This window comes from Mesoplodon densirostris, chromosome 8, assembly GCF_025265405.1.
Source record: "Mesoplodon densirostris isolate mMesDen1 chromosome 8, mMesDen1 primary haplotype, whole genome shotgun sequence".
Lineage (NCBI taxonomy): Eukaryota > Metazoa > Chordata > Mammalia > Artiodactyla > Ziphiidae > Mesoplodon > Mesoplodon densirostris.
In genome coordinates, this window is record NC_082668.1 from 31012731 (window position 1) to 31030104 (window position 17374).

General features: G+C 41.4%; 1 protein-coding gene and 1 pseudogene across 8 annotated transcripts in view; one reads left to right on the forward strand and one right to left on the reverse strand.

Moving 5' to 3' along the window:
- The first annotated feature begins 304 nt into the window (after positions 1–304).
- INO80D (INO80 complex subunit D) overlaps positions 305–17374 on the forward strand; it is a 66444-nt gene continuing 49374 nt past the window's right edge. For 2 of the 8 annotated variants that reach the window (XM_060107037.1, XM_060107038.1), the window contains exon 1: positions 1068–1218. The gene's annotated coding sequence lies outside the window, so the exon portion shown is untranslated. Of the gene's footprint in view, positions 643–691; positions 793–1067; positions 1219–1417; positions 1483–5642; positions 5773–17374 lie in introns of those variants that run through there. The other 6 variants (XM_060107031.1, XM_060107030.1, XM_060107035.1 and 3 more) reach the window with 6 other exon arrangements.
- Positions 15044–15670, reverse strand: LOC132494716 (nucleolar protein 56-like; annotated as a pseudogene).

Sequence of the window (17374 nt, forward strand, 5' to 3'; positions counted from 1 at the left end):
TAAACAGAAAATAGAAAACAATAATCACCGGAAAACCTGTGTCTTGTAAAGATTTCTTGCCATCAGAAGATGCAGAAACATTTTTCCCCCCGGTGCAAATGCAAACGTGTCTCAAGCACCCCCAGTTTCTTCCCCGCTTTTTCCCCCAGGCGCCGGTGTAGACGGCCGGTGTGGACTTTTTTCCAGAGATGAGAAGTCGAAACTTGTACTTTACCGGGAGCGGGTGCACTTTTCCCCCCGGCCCCCCTTTCCTCTGCCTCCAAGATGGTAGGAAAGTTGTCGTTTCGGAGGGCAGAGGAGCTGCTCTCTGGTGTTATGTCCTCGCAGTGCCTGTAGTGGTGCTGTAGGAGGCTGCTGCCTCTTCTTGTGCAGCTCCGGCAGCCCTGCCTTCTTGGCTGGAGAGTATATTCAGGGATTTCCCCTTAATAATCACCGACCCTGGGAGCACTTTTTAGTTTCCAAAATAAAAATATGATCCTCACCCCTCTTGCTTGACAGGGAAAGGCTCTCGCCGGAGCCCAGGGGGGAGCAGTAGCAGCGGCGGCCGAGCTTCCTAGTCCATTGCCAGCGCCTCTCACTCTGATCTGTCAGACCAGCGGAGGGAAAAGGGGGGAAGGAGAAAAAAAAAAAAGCAGCTGAAAGGTAAGCATAGGCGGCCCCAGGCCCGGCCCACATCCCCGGGCTCCCGTAGGGCGGCGGGCTGGGCCGCGCAGGCAGGGCGGGCGGCGAGCGCGCTTACGTGAGGCCGGGGATTCGCCGCCCCGCGCCAGGCCCCGGGCAGAGAATGAAAGGGTGAGAGGGGCCGGCGCCGGGGTGGCGGGGGCTGGGGACTCGGGGGCGTGGGGGGCGCCCACGGTTGACGACGGCGGGCCGCCGGGCGGGGGTGCAGCCGGGGCCGGAGCGGGGCGAGCTGCGCGGCCTGCGCTGGCCGGGGTGGGGGGGTGGCGCCGGTTAGGCCTCGGGCCGGCGGGCGCCGCAGCGGCCGCGCCCTGCCCCCGCACCCCGGGCCTCCCCGCGCCCCTTCGGGTCCCCCGGGGCCTCCGGGCGGGACGGCGGCGCTGCTGGGCCGAATCTTGCGCGGGGCCCAGGAAGGCTCCCCCGCGGGGCGGCAGGCCCGGGCGGCCGGGACCGGGGCGTCAGGGCCTAGGAGCGGGGAATGGGCGCCCAGCCGCCCCCCCTCCCCCGCTGTCTCGCCGACGCCCCCCACCCCCGATTCCGGTAATAGTTGAATTTATTTCTCCCCCTCCTCTGCGCTCCGGGCGGCCAGGCCGGGGCGGGGCGGGCGGCCTGGCGGGCGTGGGGTGGGGTGAAGGGGTGGTGAAGAGTCAGGTGCAGCCGCGGCCCGGAAAGTTTCCTTTTAGGCCCGAATTGGGGGCTGGTCTCCTTTCGGGGAGCCCCGGTCCTAGCGCTCGCGACCCCCGAGGGCGTGGGGGAGAGCACTCGGCTATTTTGAAACTCTTTGCCAGTTCCTGTCCGTGGAAGGTACTCCGACCCTGCACCCCTCGCCCGCTCCCCGGCGAGCCCTTCCAGGGCTGCAGACTCCAGCCCATTCCCCGGGAGCCCCCCGGCTGGGGAGAGGGCCCTCTCGGCCCGTTTGCAAAAGTTTTCCAGGGATTTGTCTTAGCTTATTAGTTAGTGACTGGGCTTGTTGCAGTGGGAAGGGAGGAGGTAAATTCAGGTGGTATTTCTACGGGGCAGGCTTTCCTAATCGCTTTTTTAGCCCTCACCCCGGAAACCGGGGGTGTTATGTTCAGATTGAGCACCCACCCTCCTCCCATCCCGGGCTCCTTTGGGTCTCGAGCCCCCTTTTCTGGACAGCCTTGCTGAGGGAAAGAGGTAGGGAGCGGTGAGGAGCCTGTCAGTGAGAGGGGGCTGGATGTCTCGAGCAGCCCCCAGATGGAGGAGTTTCCTGTCCCATTTGGTCAATGTCCGGGAAAACAAGCGCGGGGACGGGACCCAGGAGGGAGACCCAGGTTCTCAGGACGGACCCTGCTGGGAAGCATTAAGAATGAGGAGGGAGTGGAGGTGGGCAGGGCAGTTCCTGAAACAAAGTCTGCAGTTTAAGGATCAGTCGTTTATTTATTCTGATAACAGCTATTTGGATTTCTGTGATACTCTTAGGTTCGACCCTAGAAATAGAAAAATGGGCATTTTAAGGAAACTGTTATTGCCACAACTCAGAAGGGTCTGTGGAAGGGTCCTCGGGGAACTGAACATAGCTGACACGGTGTGGTTTGGGTATGGGTTTTTTTTTTTTTCCTCTCTATGTTTAAACGGATCCAATTTTAGCTATATTTTGGTGCCGTGAGTTTTGAAAGTTAAAAAAAAAAAAAAAGAAAAAAAATCGAAAACTTAAATTTCCAAATCTAGATTTCCTGGTTTTCGGGGATGGGATGTTTCCTGTGACTACACTTAACCTCCTGGTGTTCTTTAGTGTGGAAATCGAAATGTTAATGTGCCCTGCCCCCCACTCCCAGCCCCCAGCGTGGGCATGTTTGGAGAGGTGATTTTTCCTCTTTCATTCTCTCTTTTCTTCCCAGCTTTTTTTTTTTTTTTAGCAGGAGGTTGTGTGTAGGTATGTGTGTCCTGCCTGGTAGCAGGCTGGAGTTGGCTGGCAGAGGTGTTCCACATTCTGACCGCTCATCCCTCCCCCCCAACCCAGAGCACTGTTAATGCAGGGACAAGGTGGTACTTGCAGAGGGCAAGGGGTAACCCAGGACTTGGTCAGTGCTGACTTCTGTTAGGCGTGGAAGTGAGATTCCTTCTGTGATTCTTAGTGTGTCTTCTTTTCCTTTTGTCTGCCTAAAATAAAACTCCTTCTGTTTCTCCACAATGACAGCCATCCAGCCATTTAGTATTTTACTTAAGAAAGGCTTGATAATTTGAGATTGTATGGATTTCCTTCAAAAATGCAAATTACATTTAATGGTTGTTTAACTTTACTGATTAATTGAAATTGCTTATTGATTTCGATGTTTTCATATACTGTGTACCCAAAATTATTACTTCTGTTATAGCTTGTCCTTATTTTTGGAGCATATTGGATGGATGGAAGAAATCAGTCTGTGAGTCTCTTAGGACATCTTAAGGTGTAAAAAAATCTCTTTGCCTCATAATTTGATATTTTAAGGTACATTGTTGGCGTCATATTCCCAGACTTTCAAAATCTGTATATGAACAAATCCCAAAAGTTTTGAACTCCCCCGGCCTACACATTTTTCCTAATCTAATCACCCCGTGGGCTACTTTATTTTTGAAGGAATGGTGGGTTTCAAATACATTGTATGTGAAACTAAGAAAAGACTTTCAAGGCAAATATTGAATGAATTTTAAGTTGCTAAGGTAATATACTTTTTCGCTATTAAATATTTAGTTTCAAAAGCAAATGTTCAATTTTCATTTATAAGTCTGAAGTAATCGTTTTCTTTCCTCCAAAAGATTGTGTAAGGAAATTTGTATACCCTACCCCAACCATTTTTCTCAGTGAGTAATGTTAGTACTATTTTTAGAGAAATGAAATTATAGTTTAGATGGATTTAAAAAATTCCAAGTCAGAGCACCCAAAATTAAACATGTCATTTCAAAAAAAAAATGCTGATCCATTCATTCTTACCTGAAATGTTTCCCCAGGATTAGTAGCTCTCACTATCCAGCTTTGGAACAGTAGTTATTGATAATGAGAGGTATTTGTATGTGAATACAGTTAACAGCAATATTCTGAGACAGGTAGCACTCCGTGTCTCCCCACACACACCTGGTAACTTGTAAACAATGGATGAATTGGTGAGACTGGGGTGGAGGCAACAAATTGTCCCCAAAGGAGATACTCCACTGCATATACAATGGTGTCCCATCCAAGTCCATTTAACTTATGCTAATGCGACTCTGTGCTTTGCAAAACAAACAGCAGTGGAGTCTCCTCCCCACTTCCTTTAGGTATGAGTTTGTTCCAGAACCCTGACTGTAATGGCTGGTCCTGGCTTTTTGGGGACACTTGCAGAGTTACTTTTGATCAGCTTAAAATGAAAACCTTAGGTCTCCCTTCTTTCCCCTCCTTGCACTTAAGATGCCAGGCTACTTGGTTCTGATTCTTTCCCAGAATGTGACTTGGTTTTAAGACAGCTTTTTGGTTGCATTTTATTTGTAGCATAGTATCCTGCAGTCAGCCGTATTTGAGCTGGGCCTTGTGTTCTGATCCCAGTTCTTCCGCTGGGCAGGTTCCTCAGTCTTTATCTATAGAATGAAAATAACTTTTTTGTTGTTGTAAAGATTAGATGAGATAGCCCATGGGCTTGGCTCTTAATTTCCCTAGCCCACTCTACTTTTCTGTTAGCAGAAAAGTATATATACTATTTCTCTTGTTTGTTTGCTTTTTTTCTGACTAAAGGTAATATTTGCTCATATTCATCCCATTCAGGAGATAACCATTGTTTACATTTTGTTGTGTGTGTGTGTGTGTTTTTCCATATTTTGTGATTGTATGTGCATACCACATAATTTCAGGATCTTCCATTTAACAATGTTGTATAGTTTTGTATGGCTTAAAAGCTTGAGCTGTGGAGATAAATTGGCTTTGAATCCTACCTATGTAACTTGGATAAATTACTTACTCTCATTAAGTCTCAGTTTATTCATCTGTGAAAGGGGGTGATAATAACACCTTTTTCATAGGGTTGCTGTGATGATTAAATGAGGAATTGCACATAAAGCCTTTAGAGTGGTGCCTGGTGCGTGACCTTTATATAATATTTTCCTTTAAAGATTTTTTAATATTCTCGATGTGAAGTTTTCAACGTGAATGAGTGCTTGACTCAGCATATATTAATACTAATAAGTATTTGAGTACAGATACAATATAATAATTACTTTCATGGGGCAAATAAATATGTTTGTGCCAGTAAAAAATCAGCAGTATATTCATAGAAAGTTTCAGTAGCTTGATGTTAGCCTCATCTCTGTCGTTGAACTCTGAGTTGGTAAATGTAAAGGGGTGGTAAGTACACCAGTGGGCAAAGAAGGTGGGTTTACTTCTAGCTCCTTTTAAACTCTTGAAGTTATCTGCCTGCAGCTGTGTGTGTTGCATGGCTTTGAAGGGCTGAGTAGTCTGTGGCTTTGGTAGGCTCACCTTGGGAGGGTAGGATGTTTATCTGAGGTGATGGTAGGATTTGCTGAAGCCAGTGCTGTTTCATTCATTTAACAGATTAGCTTCTTTAGTGGTAGCCCTGGGCCTTGTAATAAAAAGACACATTGTCTGCCCTTGAGGAGTTTATAGTCTAGTGGAGAAGAAAAATAAAGCTGACCTTTGAATGGTGAGGGATAGTTTAGCCTGGAGGAAGGAAACCTACTTATTCTGGCCTAGGGGCAAGCAGTTAGCATTTTCCAGGGGGGGATTTCTGCCCTGAGCGAATGGGAGGAGTTAGAAAGGCATTCCAGGAGGTGGGACCTGCAAGTACTAATAAATGCCTAAGGACAAAGGAGTATTCTGTATTGCAAATTGTAGGAACTGGGGGAGTAGGAATCTATAATGGGAGAGGGAGTGGTCAGCCTGACCAGGTCCTAAGGAGTTTGTACTTAGGCCAAGAGATTTGGATTCATTTTACATTTATGTAGGCCTTTGGCCAAATAAATTATTTGCATTTTAGAAGATTTGAATCGTACAAAAAGTGGAACAAAGGAGGGCAAGTGAGACAGCTGCTGAGAAGAGATTGAAGGCTTGGACTAACGAGGTGGCAGTGGAGATGGAGAGAAGTCAGTGGAGAGGCTGTTACGGAGGTAAAAGTGGCCTTCATAGGTTGACCGGATGTAGATTTGGGAACCATCCTCGTATAGATAACAGCTGAAGTTGTCGAATTAGAAAAATTTGGTTTAGTCAGTGGTTCTTAGTCTTTTTGGGGAATCTGATGAACTTTCTGGCCCCTTCTCCAGTAAAATGCATTTGTGCATATTCACAGTTTTATACTTTTGCTTGAAACCTGGGATAATCTAATCTTGGGGTAGATGTAGAGCAGACATTAAAATGAAAGCCTGTAAAAATGTTTTGTCTGACATTCACTCTTTGTGTGTGAGTTTATCACTGACACGTGATAGATGAGGAAACAGATTTGTAAAATAACTTGCTCAAGGTCACGCATCTTGTATTTCAACAGTTTAAATGAGCTGCTGACATGGAAAAGATTTTGTGGGAAAACTTGGATCTTTGTCTTTGAAAAGTTGGAAGATCTGGAAACTTTGGGTCCACGCGCGCCTGTGTGTTTTAATCGCGACAACTTGTTGGAACTGGTTTGAGTCTGCTGCCTTTAGATAAGCAAAGTTTGCCAAAGTCCGGCCATGGCCCACCCCTGTGGCCCATGTAGGCATTTCATCTTGGATCCCTATAAAACAAGATTAAGAGCATCTTGGGGAACATTGACATTTAAGTCTGGGGTCAAGAGAAGCTATGACTGAGCGGCCAGAAAGAGAGTTTTCAAGAAAGAGAAAGTGTCAGGTGCCACAGAGAGGTCAAGTGAGATAAGGATGGAAAGGTGGACCTGGAATTTAGCAACAAAGAGGCCATTGGTTTCAGATTCTTAGAACAAAAGAACTTTGAGGAGTATAACGACAACTTAATTTTTCTTTCTTCTTGTCCTGCAATATAGGGTTTCTGTAACAATTGAGAGTGACTGTGGCATGGATAGAAACTCAGAAAGCATTTGTTGTAAAGGATTGTTAACTGGAGCTAATAAATGCTGTAACCCAATCAAACACTGCTCATTCTGCTAGTATTGTCATCCTAAGAACACCAGAACACCAGGAATATAGATGTTCTGTAGAATAGAAGATATTTTTAATATGGATTATAGAAAACAGTTCTCAGTGGATTCTGTTAGCCTAGGCTCAAGAAGGTGGGAGGGCTTGACTTAACCGAGAATTATGTTGTACCATTCAGAAAACCAGCAGCAGCTGGAGACTGCATTTCAGCCCTGCAGATCTTTGATTAAAATAATACCAATAAACTACTACTTACTGCTTCTAATAGTACTTAACATTAAGTGATTAGTATGTGCTAGGTACCATGCACATGAAATACCTAATTTAATTCTCCTAAGTGACTCAATGAGGTACATACTATTGTAATCCTTTCTTTGCAGCTGAGAAAACTGAAACCTAAATAACTTGCCCAAGGTCAGACACCCAGTAATTAGTAGAGCCAGATTGAAGCACCATCTCTGATACCCACTAAAGCCAGTAAGTGCTCTCAACTGCTGCATGAGCTATCCTTACCTTTCTAATAAATTAGGTAAAGAATTCGACTAGCATAAAGGCCATTTTAATTAAAATTCACAGTGCAAACTTATTTGTACAATGCTGTTTGAGCACTGTGTTTGGCACATAATAGACATTCAATAAGCAATTTATTTTTAAATATTCTAGTTTGAACTTCATGTTGAATATTGTTTATATTTTGGGTGATAGGCAGTTTTTCTCACTGATCTTTCTCTTTGAATCACATCAGTTGATAGATTTTTATCATTTCTGAGTCTAATTTTACTACTTTTCACATTGATATGTGGGATATTGTTGGTTTTCAAAAAAATAAATAATACTAATCTGTTTAGTATCGCATTTTTATACTCCATGAAGTTGAATTAAAATTCATTTCAAAAAAAGCTTAAAGTAGGGGGACACGCTTTTTAAGACTTTATATGATCTGGGATAAGTAAAAATTCTTTTCGTTTGTATTAAATATATTAGAAAACTAACGTTCTGAGAATTTAGGTTCATGTTGGATTAGAAAAAACTGTAAGGTATGTTGTAGGTCCAGGCTCTTAAAAGGGGGTAGAATATAAAATTACAGATGGCAATTAGGGGAAAATGCTGTGGCAGTGAAATGAACGTGCTTCTGAAACTCGAGACTCAAAAGAACAGTAATGACATGCAGAGATTCCACATGGAGGTGATACAGTGGCAGTCCCAAAGAGAATAATGTTCAAATTTTTGCAAATTGGTTTATGGTTGCTGTTGGAAGACCGAAAGGGCTGTAGGTTGCTTTTGTTAAAAGCTTATCTTTGGAGAAATGTCTATTTAGGTCTTCTGCCCATTTTTGGATTGGGTTTTTTTTTGTTGTTGTTATTGAGCTGCATGAGCTGCTTGTAAATTTTGGAGATTAATCCTTTGTCACTTGCTTCATTTGCAAATATTTTCTCCCATTCTGAGGGTTGTCTTTTGGGCTTGTTTATGGTTTCCTTTGCTGTGCAAAAGCTTTGAAGTTTCATTAGGTCCCATTTGTTTATTTTTGGTTTTATTTCCATTTCTCTAGGAGGTGGGTCAAAAAGGATCTTGCTGTGATTTATGTCATAGTGTGTTCTGCCTATGTTTTCCTCTAAGAGTTTGATAGTGTCTGGCCTTACATTTAGGTCTTTAATCCATTTTGAGTTTATTTTTGTGTATGGTGTTAGGGAGTGTTCTAATTTCATACTTTTACATGTAGCTGTCCAGTTTTCCCAGCACCACTTATTGAAGAGGCTGTCTTTTCTCCACTGTATATTTTTGCCTCCTTTATCAAAGATAAGGTGACCATATGTGTGTGGGTTTATATCTGGGCTTTCTATCCTGTTCCATTGATCTCTATTTCTGTTTTTGTGCCAGTACCATACTGTCTTGATTACTGTAGCTTTGTAGTATAGTCTGAAGTCAGGGAGCCTGATTCCTCCAACTCCATTTTTCGTTCTCAAGATTGCTTTGGCTATTTGGGGTCTTTTGTGTTTCCATACAAATTGTGAAATTTTTTGTTCTAGTTCTGTAAAAAATGCCAGTGGTAGTTTGATAGGGATTGCATTGAATCTGTAGATTGCTTTGGGTAGTAGAGTCATTTTCACAATGTTGATTCTTCCAATCCAAGAACATGGTATATCTCTCCATCTATTTGTATCATCTTTAATTTCTTTCATTAGTGTCTTATAATTTTCTGCATACAGGTCTTTTGTTTCTGTAAGAGGGAAGAGATATGGGAACATATGTATATGTATAACTGATTCACTTTGTTATAAAGCAGAAACTAACACACCATTGTAAAGCAATTATACTCCAATAAAGATGTTAAAAAAAAAAGAAATATAAACAGGGACTCAAGAAAGAAAAAAAGAAGCTTATCTTTCTTACTTTTCTCCCTGCTAACGTCTTATTCCTCCGTATTTGCAAGAAGAAAGAAACTGTGGAAAGGAATTTATTTTTCATTAAGCTCAGCGTGTAATATCAAGAAGGATTTTTGTTTGTTTGTTTTTACACCTACCCATATTTCCTTCTCTTGAATTTCAGTATATGTATATGTTTGCTGTGAAAATATTCTTTCTGTGAGTCTATTCTCAGTAATAATTTTTGTTTTTTTGGTAGTAATAAGGGTGTATATTCTACTGCTGCTCTTAAGTGCTTAATTATCTTAATTCTCTTCTTTAAGGGAGCATAGATCTGTTTGTATTCTAATTCTAAACAAGTTATTTCCACAGCTGAATATAGTATGTACTATAGCTGTGATAAATTTAGTCTGGTTAGGATTTTGTTTTTTAGTGATATTCATCATATATTAAAAGGTAGAGCTTAGGGGCTTCCCTGGTGGCACAGTGGTTGAGGGTCCGCCTGCCAATGCAGGGGATGCGGGTTCGTGCCCCAGTCCAGGAGGATCCCACGTGCCGCGGAGGGGCTGGGCCCGTGAGCCATGGCCGCTGGGCCTGCGCGTCTGGAGCCTGTGCTCCGCAGTGGCGGGGACCACAACGGTGAGAGGCCTGTGTACCACAACAAAAAAAAAAAAAAAAAAAAAAAGGTAGAGCTTAGGTATAGTTCTAAATGGATTAGTCAGTGGGATTGTATTTAAATATTAGGGTCTGTAAGACATTTGATTAAGATCATGTGGACTTTATACATTATATGTTTCGTCTCTTATTTTATCTTACAATAAATGTCAATGAGTGAAGGCCATGTGAACTTCACCTTTGGTGGAGTAGGGGTAAAGAACTTCAGTGGTGGGAGGCTAGACGTAAAAACTGAAAAATATATAGTTTTTTTTTTTTCTTCCTAGATCTACCTTAGCGCTTTTGTGATGATTTCTTCATTAATTTAAAAGGAAAAACCTGTTAATGTAGAGAAGACCAGATGAATAGTTGTTTCCAGTTTATAGACAAAGTGATTTTTTTTTGGCCATGCCGTGCGGCATGCAGGATCTTAGTTCTCCGACCAGGGGTCAAACCAATGCCCCCTGCATTGGGAGTGCAGAGTCTTAACCACTGGACTGCCAGGGAAGTCCCTATAGACAAAGTGGTTTTGATATTAAATAATATTCATTAAGAAGGAAGTTAGATTTCAAAGCAGAGGGCCATCGTCCCCCAACATTCTTTCCTTTTATGGTATATAAAGTGAGTTTGAATACATTAGGGAATTGAAAATATAAGTATAAAGATTAAATTGGGCTTTAAAAATTTTTTTTAATTAATATATTTTTGGCTGCATTGGGTCTTTGTTGCTATGTGTAAGCTTTCTCTAGTTGCGGCGAGCAGCGATACTCTTTGTTGTGGTGCCTAGGCTTCTCACTGCAGTGGCTTCCCTTGTTGCCAAGCAGAGGCTCTAGGCACTCGGGCTCAGTAGTTGCTCTAGGGCGTGTGGACTTCAGTGGTTGTGGCTCTCGGGCTCTAGAGCGCAGGCTCAGTAGTTGTGGCGCACGGGCTTAGTTGCTCCGTGGCATGTGGGATCTTCCTGGACCAGGGATCGAACCTGTGTCCCCTACATTGGCAGGCGGATTCTTAACTACTGCGCCACCAGGAAAGTCCCTGAATTGGGCTTTTAAAAGAGGGATTTGAAAATGGAGAACAGGTAGGTTATTGTTCAAAAAGGAGATGGAAAGTTGGCTTTTAGTAGGACTTTAAAACGTTAAAAATCAAAGAAATATTAATAGAAAAAAATAATCACAGGTAGATGTAAAAAAAACTAAGGTTGAAGAGAAGTTGTTTATAAGATACCACAATTAAACACCTATTTGTAATGGCATAGAGGTCATTAGCAAGAGCTTTGGCACCTTGTGGCAAATGCTGAAAGAGGGCAGTTGGATAGATCAATGAATAGAGTTAGGAGGAAGTTGAATAGGTAGATTTTAATTCATTCTTGCATTGTTTTAAAAAACATTATTTGCCAGATAGACATTGGGTAGCAAATTATGTGAATCTATTTGATGAAACGTTGGAGTTACCTCAGATGTACTGCAATATTCAAAAAATTTAAAGCTTCTAAATTATACTTTCTTTTGGTATATGGCTATGGCTATTAGAAATTATTGTGTAGACTGTCTGAAGTACCAATTTAGTGATTTTAAAAAATTACTTAATGATTGGTGGGTGAATCTAGTAACCTGTTTTGGGTAGACAACCTAGAATTGAGGTACTACACAGAAGCTATTTATGTAGGCAGCATGTACTTATTGAGCAGCTATTAACTTCTGGGCACTATGCTAAGCTCTGGGATATAATGATGAACAGAAAACTGTTTATCCCTCTAGGAGCTTATTTCCTAAGAGGGAAGACAACGGAAGAACAGGCAATTAAAGTAGAATGTGATAAGGGTTAAAACAGGGAAATGCACAGAGTACTTCGGAGGAGCATGTAACTAGCTCAGCCTTTGGGAATCTGCATGTGGTGACAACTAAGCTGTGTTCAGAGGCGAGGGCTGGCTGGAGGAGGGGGCACAAAGAGGAAGACATCCATTGCTCTGGACAGAGGGCCTGTCCTTGGGCTTAGTGAGACGAGAGGCGCCTGGGTGCTCAGAGCTCTGGGTGAAGTCCTCCAGTTATTCACTTCCTTTCTTTTGAGTGCATCTCGTTGCATAGATTATAATCTTTTCAGGGAAAAAATTATGTCTTTTACTATTAATATCTTCTATAGCTTCTCCGAAAATGATGGACTTGCCATCAGTGCTTAATAAATAAATACTTGTCTTTAAAGCTAGAATCACATGGATTTGACATAGTGAAAATGAATCAAGTTTAGTAACTTCTTTAATAACATGTTGATTCTTTAAAATAAATAGAAAATAACATAAGGAATATGTTTGTTGTAAAAATTAGATAATTTGTTTTATGATTTTGATTTTATTTTGATACATTTTACTATACAGAATTTTAAAAGATACTTCTGGTTAATGATGTCAGAATACTGACATCTCTGTTCTCTAAACCAACTAAAAAGAATAAGGAGAATGAGAAACAGAAGAAAAACTCAATCTTTGATAATTAAAAAAAACCTTGTAATCTGAATATATGAATTAGTGCTACTTAAGTGCAGTGGGAATGGAACCAGGGCAAGAGAGGATGCAAGGAGAGGATGATTTCCTCTGTAGAACTCAAGCAAAGTTGGGGGAGCAGCTTCCTCCTAAGTAGGTGATACACCATGAGGACAAAACTAGTGATCCTCTTACTAGGAATGTCAAAGTTGGTATATACATTGTGCTCCCTGAGTGGCAGGAGAGGTGGGGTTGAATAACAAACCATAGAGTTGTACTATTTTTGCAAGAAGTTGAGAGTAGAGGAGAAACTGGCAGCATGCAGCCATATAGCTGCTGATCTGGTCAACTGAACAGAAATAAAGCCTAAATTATCATCCCCTAATCTATGCTGTGTGGGCCCCTGCGAGTTGGGGAGACTAATCCAATATTGAGTCAAGCCTTAAGGGAGGAGTGTTGGAGATGATCATTTTCAGAAAGAACAGAGAAAGTGAAAATTATGAATAAATAGTTCCTTATGCTGGGAGGTGGTATGCAGAGTTGGGGGCGAGACATGGCTCCTCTGAAACAGGAGTTTAAAGATACAAAAGCTCAAGAAATAAATAAGATATAAGAGTGAGCTCATGGAGCCAGGGTATGAAATAAAAGAGGAAAATATAGTCATGGTAGAAATGAAGGTCACTTACAAAGCAGCACATATACACTATAGCTGATGATAATGGAGGTGAGCTTGAGAAATTTGAGCAATCCAAAATGGAAAAAGTAAAAATAAAGACTAGAGACAGATATGGAAGACAGTAAATCTAGCATACCAATAATTGGTACCCCTGAAGAATACAATGGAATAAATGAAGTAGGAAAAAAATTTCAAGATACTAAGGAAGAGTTTCCCACAATAAAAGGCGAAATTCTAGAGTGGCTTCTAGTATTTAAATATGAGACTTTTTTGTTTTAATTTTTAAAATTTTTGGCCACACCACGTGGCTTACGGGATCTTAATTCCCCGACCAGGGATTGAACCCTGGCCCCGGCAGTCAGAGTGCTGAGTCCTAACCACTGGATAGCCAGGGAATTCCCATAAAGACTTTTATTGTTAGGTTAAAGTGTGTGTGTGGGGGGACTCAAACCTCCTATAAAAGAGGCTGGCCTCAGGCTTTTACATTCTAGGAGACATGGAAAAAAATTATATAAAGTCAATAGACAAAAAAAAAAAAATATATGATCCAAGACTTATGTCCAGGCAAGCTATAGTTTAAGTATAATTTCAGTTGACATATATTTTTAAACAAAAACCATGGCTTATTTTCCGTAAGTCAGTCCTTGGTGGGGAATGTGGAAAAGGGAGGTAACTGTTTTATAAACTATTGGATCAAGAGATGAATTGAAAACAAAGTTAAAAGATTAGTGATTAGCATCGAATAATTTTAAATGTAGGACAAACATTAAAACGTCATAAGCTATAGCAGTGTAGAAATAATAATCTAAGGAAGAAATACTGAGTTGGAATGGGTAGGTAGTTAACAAAAATGGAAATTTTTCACATTCATAACATGAGATTAATCACAATAATGCTAAATATACTAATTTTCTTAGTTTGGAGTAAAGAAATGTTATTTAAAGGAGACAGACTATAAATCTTCCAAGAAAATAGACTATATAATGACATTTGTAATAAAAAGATAGAATTGAAAGCTAAAAACAATACAAAAAATAAGGTAATAAAATTAAGATGAAACATTTGTCATGTAAGTAAATGCAAAATTATTAATTGGATGAACTCATTTATTAAAAGAAAATGACTCAGATTGGAGCAAAAAAGTCAAACCTGTTAAGAGATGCATCTAAAAAAGGGACCAACAAATAATAATTTAGTAAATATTTTAGGCTTTGTGGTACAACTATTTGTTCTACTGTTACAGCATGGAAGCAGTCATATACAACATGTAAATGAGTGAACAGGACAGCCTTCCAATAAAACTTTATTTACAAAAACAGGCAATGGGCCAAATTTGTCTTATAAGCCAGTGTTTGCTGACCTGTGATCTAAAACAGTGCCTCAGGGCTTCCCTGGTGGCACAGTGGTTGAGAGTTCGCCTGCCGATGCAGGGGACACGGGTTCGTGCCCCAGTCTGGGAAGATCCCACATGCCGTGGAGCGGCTGGGCCCGTGAGCCATGGCTGCTGAGCCTGCGCGTCCGGAGCCTGTGCTCCGCAACGGGAGAGGCCACAACAGTGAGAGGCCCGCGTACCGCAAAAAAATAAAAAAAATAATAAAAAATAAAACAGTGCCTCAGAAAACCTGAGAGTAAAATGATGGGCAAAGACTTAACTAGCAAGTTCACATCCAAAAAAATGGAATCCAGGTATTAGTGTCAGACAAGGTTGAATTCAAGACAAAAAGCATCAGTTGAGTTACATTTCCTAATGATAAAGAGTGACAGTCTAGTGGTCATGAATCTCTGTATCAAATAATACAGCTTTAAAATTTATAAAATAAATACAAGGAGAAACAAATAAGATGATAGTAGGAGATTTTGATTCACCTCTTCCAGCTCTTGGTAGATAGAGAAAGCAAACGAAATAAGTAATAACATAGTGAATGTTAATAGCATGATATATGATACAACTAACAACATACCCTGGAAACAACGAATACTCTTTCCCAGGAATATGTTAGTCCTCAAATAAAAACTCAGTCAAATCCCAAATCAGAGATATATGCAGATTATGCTCCTTCTTTTTCTTTTTTCCTTGTGAATTTGTTTTTATTAGGATATAGGGGATGGGTTGAGAAATATCTCCGTGGGTTATGCCCCACCAGGGAAGTGTCCATTCTGATCTTCCTGGGATAGCTTTTAGAACTTTTCCTTAGAGCTGCTATTCTTGCTGCCAGCAGACTCTAAAGGTCCACTGCTGAGTGGCTGCTCCTTGGAAGAGAATTTCCTCTTTTTCTTGGGGGCACTCTCGTTTCTGACTTCAGGGTCACTAACTGGTTCCTCTTTGGGGAACGATTTCTTCCTCTTGGGAAGACTTCCACTGCTAGCTGTCTCTTCAAGATCACTGCTCACCAGCTTCTCCTTGATTTCTTTTTCTTGGGTTTGGAGGAAGAGATGGGTCTTCCATTCCATTCTCCTGAGGAGCCTACTGGGGCTTTTGCTTTTCTTCATCTGGGGTCTTACACTCCTGGGAGGCAGCTGAGGACAGAACACACTTTCCCAGGGGATGGGTGTGTGCCGCAGTCAGCTCTCTGGGCTCTCAGCAAGGTCTCAGCACCTTTGCCCTCCCTCACACTCCTCTACACTGCTGCTGTTTTCTCAGGATGTGAGGGCAGTTGCAGCCAGCTCTTTCTCTTTTCCTTCAAGTGTTTCTTCTGTTTCTCCAGCTTCCTTGTAATCTCAGCAGCTGTACTCTGCCTGAACCATTGCCTCCTTCATGACATCCATTTTTTTGTGGAATCTCTCCAGTCTCATAAGACAGCCGTTCCTCGACTTATTTGTGAAGCTCCTCCCCAAATACACTTGTGGGCACCTCAGAGAAGCAATCAATTCATGAAGCAGTACTGCGTTTGTTTGCTACGTATCTGGAGATGCAGCCTTTGCTCTTGGCAGCTGCTAGGCCAATGAAGGTGGAGTGGAAAATAAGTCCATATTTTGGGGTGTTACCCCTTGTCTTCACAGCTCTGGAAACTTGGTTCCTTTGCTGGGCCCAGAGAATCACTCATACACCAGTATGCTCCTTATTCTTTTTTTTTTTTTTTTTTTTTTTTGTGGGATCTTAATTCCCTGACCAGGGATTGGACCTGGGCCCCTGGCAGTGGAAGCCCGGAATCCTAACCACTGGACCACCAGGGAATTCCCAATGCTCCTTATTCTTAACTAGCACTAAAACAAAGGGAAGCATAAAACTCTACCATCTGAAAAAATTAAATAACTCTTGGGTCAAAGGAGAAAAAAAAAAATCCAAATCAGCAAGAAAGTATTGATAATCAGAATTCTGTGTATTAGTACCTATGCAGTATGATTAAAACAGTACTCAGGAAAATTCATAGATGTAAACAAATTACTAAGCAAGAAAAGAATGAAAATAAAAGAATTCAGCCCAAGAAGTTAACAAAATAATAAAATAAATGGAAAGAAAGCAGAAAGAATGAACAAATATAAAAGCAGAAATTGGGCTTCCCTGGCGGCACAGTGGTTGAGAGTCCGCCTGCCAAGGCAGCTGACACGGGTTCGTGCCCCGGTCCGGGAGGATCCCACATGCCGCGGAGTGGCTGGGCCCGTGAACCATGGCTGCTGAGCCTGTGTGTCCGGAGCTTGTGCTCCGCAACAGGAGAGGCCACAACAGGGAGAGGCCCACATACCGCAAAAAAAAAAAAAAAAAAAAAAAGCAGAAATTGATGAATTAGAAAATACATGGAGGTGCTGATAAATCTAAGAGGTTTTTGTTTTGTTTTGTTTTTTGTTTTTGGGGGGAGGATATTGGTAAAAATATTAAACAGATAAACTCCTGTTGAACCCAATCATGAACAAAAGGAGAAAGCACAAATATCACGTATGTGTATGGACATACACAGAATATGAGAATGAGTCACAGATATTTAGAAATTTAAACGTAAGAGGTCACATTGCTAAATTGTATGCAGATAAACTTGAAAACCTGATCTGCACAAAACACTAGGAGGCCCAGGCAACTTTCTAAGTAACATTATAACTACAATGCTTTTTAACTGTTTAGGAACATAGATTTTAGAAATTGTTTTTTAAAATATTAACACCTAATTCTGCCAAAGCACACAAAAAAACTCTAGACATTCTCAAAATACAAAAATCAGAAATCCTCAATATTAGCAAATGTAAATCAGCCATATATTAGAAGAATAGTGCATCGTGACCAAGTTGCTTTCATCCCAGGAGTGTAAGAAGAGTGCAGTATCAGGAAATACTAAATACTAAATATTTTTAGTACATATTTTTAAAAGTACAAAAGAGAAAAATGATCATTTCCCTAGAAGCTGGGAAAGAATTCAGTAAAAATTAACCATCAATTCTGAGTTTTTTATTTTTTATTTATTTATTTTATTTTATTTTTATTTTTTTGCTCTACGCGGGCCTCTCGGTTGTGGCCTCTCCCGTTGCGGA